Raw genomic sequence first — 11,461 nt, forward strand, 5'->3', positions numbered from 1 at the left:
AGGGGCTGGGAGAGGGTCCGGCCCACGCTGCGCCTGGGAATGCTTATTATTTAAGAATGTTCTTTACAGAAGCATTTGCAGGTATACTTATGAATATATAAATGGCTCCTTTTATTTGCTTCAGGAACTGTCACTCTCCATTCTGACCCTATAATAGATACTGACCAAAGGCCACCACCAAAAGAAGCCTCAAGGTCACTAGGACACTTGAATATTTCTGCTATCTCATTATGTCATATAGCATTCTGCTCTCTAACCTCTTTACATCATTGTACAATAAGTTTCATTAAATCATTTAAAATGAAGGAAAAAAGGAATGAAAAGTTATTTCAATAAAATTTCGGTTGATTTACTTCTAAAAAATCTAAATATAGCTTAATTACTTTAAAACACATAGTAAAATGAAATTGGTATAAAAACAACTAAGAAATATATGTGGAAAAGTAATGAAAAATCTAGGAAATCTTATAGTCAGGTTATTTCTGAACACAAATCATAAAATTATATCCTAATTTAACAAGCCAAAACTGTAAATTGAAGATCATATTTTGTTGGTGTTCCCTACAGATGAAAGACACAATCAAACGCTGATGAGAAAAGCTACACTCAGAAAATGTTTTGTCTATATATAAAAGATAGGAGTTTAATTACAATGTTTAAAAAATGTCTATTGTTTTTAACATTTTTAAATTTATTTTAAAAAATGGGCTAAATAGCTCAGAGGATTAAAGTGCTTGCAAATAAAATTAATAAATTTTATTGAGAAAGAAATAGCACTGAGACAGTTTCAAAGCAGGGTAGTAGGACAGTTAAAATAATTAATGCGTTGCATACTGTTGTCTTCATAGTTGTTATCCATAGCACAAGATGCAGACATGATATATTGTTTAAACACTATTAATACAACTGGGTATGGTGGCACATGCCTGTAATCCCAGCTCTTGGGAACCTGTAAACAGGCAGATCACCACAAGTCCAATCTAGTGATGAGACCCTGAACACCCTGTAGACCCTTCCCTAAAATACAAAAATAATAATAATAATGATCAGTACAAACATTTTGTGATTTTCTACATCTTTATTAATAAAATTTCTCAGAAAAAGCTTTACCATATGTGCATATTTAAGCTAGCTAACATGTAAATGGCACAGTAAACAGTTCAAAGATTCATATTTAGCCAAGGGTAGCAGGCGTGCAATGTGCTGCTCAGATTCCTTATCAAGAAAGGCCTCAGTGTCTACACATAAGGAATATTGCTGGCTGACAGAGTGCAGCAGTTAGCTCTACAAGTTCTGCCCAGTTTTAAAACCAAGGTCATATTCTTCTCAAGGTTGTCCTTAGGTAATGACTAATTGAAGTGGTTATACAGGGTGTATGTTATTTTGAACACATCTGGAGATATTGGAGTATCTCCAGATGATGATTTTTGTGAGACAGCTCTCTAGTGAGCTGGCAGAAAATTTAACAGGCCTATATTCCAATCTAACAACTGCACAATCCTGCTTCCTTCCTTTACCTGCAGTAAGTGTTACACCCAAATAAGCCCTCCACATGTTTCCAGTGTACTTTCTGGAATTTAACAAAGAAAAGTCACCACACATATATAATGGCTCAATTTGTGCAAGGTAGTCTTACCACTTATTGAACTTTTCATTAGAAAAATGGAAAAATGACAGTGATATTATCACAATAAAGGAACAATATAACTGACTTCCCACAAAGGCAGAATGTGGGTCCACAACATATATATGGGATGCCTACCTCCATAGAATGCCAAGAATCTAGAGCTAATATTCAGACTGGATTGAATACTCTCAACTGTGTAATGCCAGATTTTCAGAAAACCTGCCATATTTTCTAAGTACAAAGGATCATATATTTCATATATTCCATGAGAAGGTTCTTTAATAAAATCTTCCCAGTTGAGTAGAAAAATGCCGGTAGGTTCAGGTATACAGAATGAGACTGCAATCAATACTTGATACCATAAGTTAAACCATGCTGTGCCAGCAAACCTGACACACGTGTAAGCCACTGTCTTACATAAACAACATTTGGTAGCTACTCCAAAGTACTTTTCCCTGTCCCTGTCAATTCTGAATATTAATGATTCAATTTAGTTTAAATATTTACATCACGACCCCCAGAAGAGAAAGAAGTAAGACTCAATTATGGGGGGAAAAGTATTTCAGCTCTGCCAAGGATTAGGTCAGACATGGTTATTGAGAGGAAAAGACAGTATGCACATTCTAATTTACTTTCCTCTCTCTCCTGGGCCTCTTCACACCTTGGCCAGGAAAAAGTCAAAAAGCAGAACTCAACAATTTATGTAACACTATGGAATTGATGGAAGGCAACTATGATATATTAGTACAGCACAGGGCCTCCATTTGAGGAGAATCTGACTTCTCCCATGATTTCTTGTACATAGAACATCTTATATTGCCAAAGAAATTAAATCTGAAGCTTAAAGAATGCACATGTAAAATATCCACCAATGACACTACACTTCTTAAGTGGTAAATCTCTTAGTCCGTGAGAACACGGTGCAGGCATTATACCCACGAGATCCCTCGGATGTGTCCTTTGGAACCCGATAATCAGTTATTTCCATCTAAACTTTTTACTGTAAAACCTCATACTGAGATTAAAATTTAAAACAAAAATTGAGACAAGGACTTCCTACTGTTACAGTAATCACTAGAAAAGGAGATATTTAAGAAATTGGATAAGGGTGTTTCATGATTTATGGCTTTACTTAGTAACTATATGACACTTTTAAAGTCCTAAAACAAAAGTTCTTCTGTACATAATTTGGAATCATCTATTGTCAATGCTACTTAAAAGAAAAAATAGCTAAATTCAGATAGATCCTAATACACTAGAGCAAGTAAACATTTGAGAATGATAGGACTTTGCCAGAATAATTAATAACAAGCCCTTTCACCTTTTAGTCAATGATTTATTCTAAGTTTTCTTGGATTATTTTTATCTTTTATTCATTTCAATGAGAACAAAAGATAAAATAGGAATAAAACAGTTTCAAAAGAGGTTAGTAGGACAGTTACAATAAATAATACATTGCTTATTGTTGTCATCATAGTAGCTACTCAGAGAACAAAATGTAGATGTGATATCTTGTCTAAACAATGTTAATAAAAATCTTCTCATTGAACTAAGAGAAAGTAGCTGCTATCCTAACTATCTTGTATATACATATACATTTTTTCACTACAAAATGGTCCTTTATTTATATCCCTTTGTTGTTTTATTTTGTCAGAGATGGGTGTTCCATTGCTGTTAGAGAAGCTGTATTTGGAAAAGTCTTTAAAGGACCTTTTCATACTTGAAGCCAGATTAAAGCTGTAGGTACTTGAATTCAGCAATATAACCCAATATAGTCCAACAGTCCCTAATAGTAGTGGGTTAACAGCAGAACAGGCAACTGTTCGAAGTTGCTGACTTAAGCCTTTTACAGCTCAGTATATTAATATGGCTTTACTTTGTATACTTCATGGCTATACCTTTCTGCTGGATCATTAAGACCAAGTTAAAGCAAGACCTATATAACTAAAAATGTAATTTTTGTACCTGACAAGGTCAGTCAAATCCCTTAGGATTTACACTGAAACCATATACAGCACCTCGTAGATCTTTTGTCAGTGTCAGCCATCTGGATAAGTCATGGCCATTGCTTGATCAATTTGTTCTCTGTGAAACTAGAGAGAATTTTTTCTCTCTAGCTTAGGTACAGTATACACAATCTCCTTGTGTACCACAATCTCCTTGATCAGGAAATTTAGGACACCAATGAGTTACAGAATGTCACATAATAAGTTCTTCTATGTCCTGAGTCCTTGCTGACCTTGAAGGGGTTGGGCCAAAATATTGGCTATCCTTGAAACCCCTCTAGTTCTCTAATTTTTGATCTGTAAACTTCAGTTGTTAAACATCCAGAAAAGAAGCTTGATGATACTATTATCCTGTAACAGAGACAGATGAGCTTAACATTACTATGTCTGAATATCAAATGCCTTAGACATAACATGGAACAGCTATTTTCAAGAAACCATGGATATTCTAAAATTTGAATTCCTATAGAATGTGAGAAAAAACAATTACAAATTTTTACACAAAAATTTAGAAATCAAACCACATACAGTGCTGTAGTGGGACAATCCTATGACATCAAGATGAACACACACTTCTCATGAAAAAAATATGAGAAGCAAATAAATACATAAAAAAATGCTCCACATCACTAGCCATTAGTGAAATGCAAATTAAAACAACACTGAGATACCATCTCACCCCAGAAAGGATGGTTGTTATGAAGAAATCAACCAACAACAACTGTTGGAGAGGTTGTGGGGGAAAAAGAACCCTTCTCCACTGCTGGTGGGAATGTAGACTGGTACAACCATTATGGAAATCAATGTGGAGACTCCTCAAAAAACTGGGACTAGAAATCCCATTTAAACCAGCTATTCCTCTACTGGGAATTTTCCCAGAGGATCTGAAAACATCATATCATAGTGATATATATGCATCTATGTTTATTGCAGCACAATTTGTGATAGCCAAATCTTGGAAACAACCAAAATGCTCCTCACCTGAGAATCAGATGAAAAAGATGTGGTGTTTTTATACAATGGAGCATTAGTCAGCTATAAAGAAAAATAAACTTGAAGCCTTCATATATGAGTGGATGCAACTTAAATATATACTCATAAGTGAAATAAACCAGATACAAAGGTGTAAATATCATATTGTCTCCGTAGTGTAAGAACTCAAAAAATCATGTTCATAAAGAGGATCACTAAGGCCCAGGCCGTTCTCAAGAGTTTGAAAACTATGCTCCACTTTTCAAAATGAAGCATGTCAAAGGACTAGTGAACATACTTTAAAACTACCACAGGTGGCTCCAGGGAAAGATTATACCTAACACACCAAATCATAAGTCACTCTCACTGGTTTCATCTTTATCTCCACCAAAAGTCAGCATCAGGTATCAAGTTAATACTGGAAATATAAATAGTATCATTATGCCAGATCATCTACAAGTTAAACGCATCCTTACCTAAAACCATAATGACATACTACTACACACAATTTAGAATGATATACTTTTTAAATGAAGTATTAAAAATATCAAGAATTTGCAAGGATATAGAAAAGTATGAACTCTTATACACTACTGGTAGAAATGTTATGAGAACAGTCTAATGATTTCTTATACAATTAAACATGAATTACTGTATGACTCAGCAATGCTACTCCTAAGGATGTACCCAAATAAAATGAAAATGTATATTCACATAGAAGTGTGTGTGTGTGTGTGTGTGTGTGTGTGTGTGTGTGTTATAGATAGCATCATTATCAAAATCCCCAAAGTCTGGAAATTACCCAAATGTTTTTCAGCTGCTGAATAAAATGTAGTGGTATATCTATACAATCAACTGTTGGTACATGTGACATAAAATAATCTCAAATATATTATTGCTAAATGGAAAAAATTCTAAGTCAAAAATCTATACACCATGTGATTGAATTGATACAACACTTTATAAAAGGAAAAACTACAGAAACAAAATAAGAGAAGAACAGAGGATGAATTAGCTACAAGGAGAAATGGGGAAATGTGGAGGAGCAATAGAACTCTGTGTCTTGGATATGGCAGTGCTTACATGACTTGGCATATTTGTCAATACTTAGAAACTAAAAAATACATTTTATTGTACATAAATTGTACTTTAAATATATTTTAAGTCGGGCCAGATAGCTCAGCGGATTAAAGCTCCTGCTTAGGCAGATGCAGGGACCTGGGTTTGATCCACAGCATGTCATGCTGGCCCTGCTCCTGGTGCATGCTGAGACAGCTGTTGAGACTGTGTGTGGTGGCATGTGGCTATAATCCCAGTAGTTGGGAAGCTGAACACAGGAGGATCACTACAAGTCTGTTCTATGTAGTGAGATCCTGTATACCCCCCTATAAATAGATAGATAGATAGATAGATGATAGATAGATAGATAGATAGATAGATAGATAGATAGATAGACAGATAGATATAGATATAGAGATATATTTTTTAAAGTTTCTCACCTTATTCCCTCATATATATGCAGTTTTGATATATACAATGTAAAATTCATTTCCAGAGCTATAAGGAATGACAAAACATCGACCAACTCGCTTCTCCTTTTGTCTCTGCCACTCCCCAACTTACATGACAGTTCCTTAACTGTCACTGTAACAATCCTCATTAGCACTAAGAGGTGTCAGTAAACATCCTTTAGGTCTCTATTTAGCTTACATAAAATCCTCCCATAACTTCTAATCAATCCTCAGTTAGGGAAATAAAAAGCACACACCAAAGCAGCCAGAGTCAAACACTTTTATTCAACATTCAAGAAGGTGGAAGGATCACCTCCAAAATAAATACATCTCCCAGCAAGTATTGATATGTAAAACTTTAAGTCCCTACATAATATGAAGGAAAAAATTTTAAATTTAAAATATTAATAAACAATTATATATTTTAACACAAATTTAGAAATCTAACCATTTATAGCATTGTAAGAGGACAGTCCTGTGACTTTTTTTTCTTGTCTCTTGTTTTTATTTATTACCATTTTTTAAACATTTAATTGAGAGACAGGATGACAGCAATTGATATGACATGACAGCAGTACATATTTAGAAGACCAGAATAAGAGGCATTCCAAGTATGACTCTAATATTATACATTGCTATCTTCAGTGCAGTTGCTTAAGTCAACAACTTCTGACATTGCCAGTCCTATGGAAAACCCACTATCTTATGGACTACTGGACTATATTAGAATAGTTTGCTGAATTCACACACTTACAATATTTAAATGACAATGAAATACCCTTCTCTGACAAAACTAAACAAAAACAAGGGATACAAATGAACAACTATTTTGTATCTGTATATTCAAAATAGTTAGAATAGATATACAGCTGCATTCTCTTAATTCAACAAATAGATTTGTTCTAATAGTGTTTGTGGACAAGATATCATGTCTGCATCTTGTACAATGAATAACCACTAAGACAACAATATGCAATGTATTAATTATTGAAACTGTCCTACTAATAGGATTTGAAACTGTCTCATTGCTATTTCTAAATAAAATTATTAAAAAATTAAAAAATAAGAGAATATGCAATTAAGAAAAAAAGAGTACATCTGGCTCCCAGAAATTAACCACAGTTATTGATGAAAACTAGTTCAGCTCCACAGGAAAACCACAAAGCTGGCAACTTAAAAAGAGCAATATGCCTTCCTGAACATTTAATCATGATCCCTCAAAAACCCAAGGCCAAAGCTAATATAGCATCCACCCTCGGCCAAAACCTCACAATGCATCATCTTCCAGACGCAGTGGTCATACTTGTCTCCAATAAACCAATAAACCACTAGGCAGCGCACACTGAGGGACAGAATCTAATCATCTTCAAAACTCAAAAATGCCAACAGAAATGGAAAGCTATATCCACACAAATAATTTATAAGTGATTACACATCAGCAAAGAAAAATTGAGTTGCCAGAAATTGTTTTAGCCCAAGATAGGCAGGAAACTTGGATGCAATCGGTAGTATGAGGTAAAGAGATGATGGTTCCCTTTGCCATGAAAGTCTTTTCTCCAGATTCCTGACCAAGTTTTGTAAACTAAAGCTTGGTATCAGATTTCTCTGTCAATTATTCTCAAGAATGTCCTTTTAGTATTAGATGCCCTACTAATATTGAGGCTTCATATCTTGTAGAGGAAGTTCTATGACCCTTGCCATGCTTGTCTCTTCTTATATTTCATTAGGATTTGGCACAGAGATTTCAAAACTATGTTCCCAGTTATTTGCACAAGATTGTTTTCTGGTAGTAATATTTGGAGTGACCTCTTGCCTCTCATTTGAGTTTATTCAGAGAATGTCTTCATGTTAGTCACTATTTTCTTCAGTTTTCTGTAGCCTGTCTTCTCTTGTGCTCCCTAAATAAAAGAATCTAGTTAACTAGAGTGCCATATTATCTTTATGGAAAGCATCTGCTAAGGTTTATGTATAGGTGTCCCTCCAAAGCCTCATGCAGTCATGGAGCTGCTGCTGGAGTTTGTGATTGATTATTGTGGGTGTGGATGCTGTACCTGTCCTGGGGCAGGGAATTTGCTTTACAATGTAAGGAAGGATGAAAGACTAGTTAGCTTCCTGAGCTCTTGCCACCCCCTTTGCTCTTGCTCTCCACCTCCACCCTGAAAGTTTGCTCTCTGCCATGTGCCAGTCTGCCTTGGAGCCAGGTAAGAATGGACTGAAACCTCCAGTAACTGTGAGCTAAATAAACCTTTCCTCCCTTCATTTTGAGTGTCAGGTATTTGTCCCAGCAATGACAGAAGAGTAACTGAGACAGCATCCCAATCAAATATATGTTAAACAATCAAATATACTTTTTGGATCAGGACAGCAAGATATTACCACTTGTACAACAGACATTAATATGTTTTCAAAACTGGTTTCTCAAACAAAGTCCTCTTTTCAGTACTTATAATCAATTTTATTGAAGTATAATTTACATACAATAAAGTTCAGCAATTTTGACATGTTCCTGTTGGCTTGAGTCATACATGACTGTCCACTAAGCAGCTTGTAACACTGGTGATGCAAATGATACAGTTATGCTGGGACAGTCTTGCATGTACCACTGGTGGTTCAAGACACCAGGCAGCAAGGCAAAAATCATGGCCCTGTCATAAATATGTTAATATAAGTCACTGAGTTTTGACAAATGAATAGTTATGTAATAGTCATCAAAATAAAAAAATACAGTATTTCTAAGAACTCAGAAACATTCCCTCAAGCCCCTTTGCAGTCAGAGTCCCTTCATGTATGTAAGTCTCCAATTCTCTTTATCACTATAGTTTTGACCTTCTAAAATGTCACAAATAAAATGATACATTCTCTAGTCTTTTGTATGTGGCTTCTTTCACATATCATAAATGCTTTTGAGATTTATGCTCTTGTACAAACCTGTGAAAGGCATTTTGTGTTGATAAGTATTCGATTCCATGTATATACCAAACTTTGAATATTTATTTATCAATTCAGTGATATTTGGATTATTTCTGTTTTGGAGTTATTCTAAATGAAGCTGCTAAATATTTTGTATAAGAGTTTTTTTACATTTTTACAGTGTTTCCGGTTTGGTGTCCTCCTCGGGAGTCAATAATGGCTGTGCCAAGACTCTGGCACTTGTGCATGCTGGGAGAATCACCAAGAGGAGAAGCCTGGACACCGGGGCACAAAAATGGCGCTGTTGAAATTCAGAGATATGGTCATTGATTTCTCTCTGGAGGAGTGGAAATGCCTGGACCCAGCTCAGCGAACTTAGTATAGGGGTGTGACATTAGAGAAATACAGAAACATTTTTCCCCTGGGTCTCACTGTTTCTAAGCCCCACCTGGTCGCCTGTCTGGAGCAAAACAGCGACCCCTGGAATGTGCAGCCACGAAAGAGAGCAGCTGCACCTCCAGGTAGGTAGGAGTGGATGAAGCAGTGCACACAGCTTTTGTGAAGTCTCATGCAAAATACATTGAACATGAGAAAATTGATACTGTCGAGACACCCCACAACTGCAAAGAATGTGGCAAGGCCTCTAGTAAAGGCTCATCCCTTACAAAACATATGACAGTGCACACCAATGAGAAACCCTACAAATGTGAGGAATGTGGCAAAGCCTTTAACCGAAGCTACTGACTTAATAGACAACGGAGACTTTATACTGGTAAGAAATCCTACAAATGTGAAGAATGTGGCAAAGCCTTTGTTGGAAGCTCCAGAGCGACTGAACACCAGAGGGTTCACACTGGATAAAAGTCCTACACATGTAAAGACTGTGGCAGGTTCTTTCATCAGTGCTCAAACTTTGTTGAACACCATAGAGTACACACAGGAGAGAAACCATACAAGTGTGAGGAATGTGGAAAAGTCTTTAGAGTGTCCTCACATCTGGCTCGACACCAGAGAAATCACACTGGAGAAAAGCCCTATAAGTCTAAAGAGTGTGGCAAAGCCTTTGTTGAAAGGTCAAGTCTTATTTAACACTAGAAAGTTTATACTGTTGAGAAACCCTATAAATGTGAAGAATGTGGAAAAGCCTTTGGTAGGAGGTCCATATTTATTAAACACCAGAGAGTTCATACTGGTGAAAACCCTACAGATGTGAAGAATGTGACAAAGCCTTTGATCAAAGGTCCAGACTTATTCAACACCAGAGAGTTCATACAGGTGAAAAACCCTACAAATGTGTAAAATGTATCAAAGCCTTTGTTGGAAATTCAAGCCTTACTGAACACCAGAGACTTCACACTGGTGAGAAACTCTACAAGTGTGCAGAATGTGGCAAAGCCTTTGATTGAAAGTCTAGACATATTCAACACTAGAGACTTCATACTGGTGAGAGACACTGTAAATGTAAGGAATGTGGTAAAGCCTTTGTTGGAAGCTAAAGCCTTATTCAGCTCCAGAGAGGTCGTACTGGGGAGAGATCCTACAAATGTGTACAGGGTGGAAAAACCTTTGATCGAAGCTCCAGACTTCTTCAACACCAGACAATTCACAATGGGGAGAAACCCTACAGATGTATAGAATGTGGAAAAACCTTTGATCAAAGCTCAAGCATCATTCAACATCAGAGAGCTCACACTAGCAAGAAACCCTACACATGTGCAGAATGTGGCAAAGCCTTTGATTGACGATCTAGGCTTATTCAACACCAGAGAGTTCACACTGGTGAGAAATCTTACAGATGTACAGAACATGGGAAAGTCTTCAGTCAGAGCTCAAGCCTTACTCAACACCAGAGAGTTTGTATTAGGGAGAAATCCTACAAGTGGGAAGAATGTGGGAAAGCCTTTGATCAAAGCTCCAGACTTCACCACCAGATTTTATACTGTTAAGAAGTCCTACAAATATGCAGAATGTGGCAAAGCATTTGTTGGATGCTGTCCTATTACTTCAGCATAGGATGCCTTGAACTTGAAGTCTTCTCTTAGAAGTTTTCCAGCCACTGAGCCTTCACTGTGTTTGTTGGATATAAATTTCCGGATGCATTTTTCTTTATGTATAACTGGGCTCAAATCCACACTCAAGTCTCATTCCCTGTGAAAATACTGCTCAGTAAAGTCAATCTTTACTGCCTTTAAAAAAAAAGAGTTTTTTGCATTTGCATATGTTTTAATTTCTCTCAAGTAAATAAGTAGAAGGGCAATTACCAAGTCATATGGTTGGTATGAACACATTAAGTTGAACATTTTAGTAGGTGGATATTATTTATTTGTGGTCTAATTTTTATTTCTCTACTTATTATATTGATCTGTGTCTTTATGCTTAATTGACACCAACATATCTTTTTGTAAAAATATGTATGCATATATTTATTTATTTAT

General features: G+C 36.0%; 1 pseudogene; it reads left to right on the plus strand.

The window, feature by feature from the left end:
- Positions 1-9,520: 9,520 nt before the first annotated feature.
- On the plus strand, positions 9,521-10,972 carry LOC101576330 (annotated as a pseudogene).
- Positions 10,973-11,461: the final 489 nt, after the last annotated feature.

The sequence above is a fragment of the Octodon degus genome, unplaced genomic scaffold (assembly GCF_000260255.1).
Source record: "Octodon degus isolate 3935 unplaced genomic scaffold, OctDeg1.0 scaffold00231, whole genome shotgun sequence".
NCBI lineage: Eukaryota > Metazoa > Chordata > Mammalia > Rodentia > Octodontidae > Octodon > Octodon degus.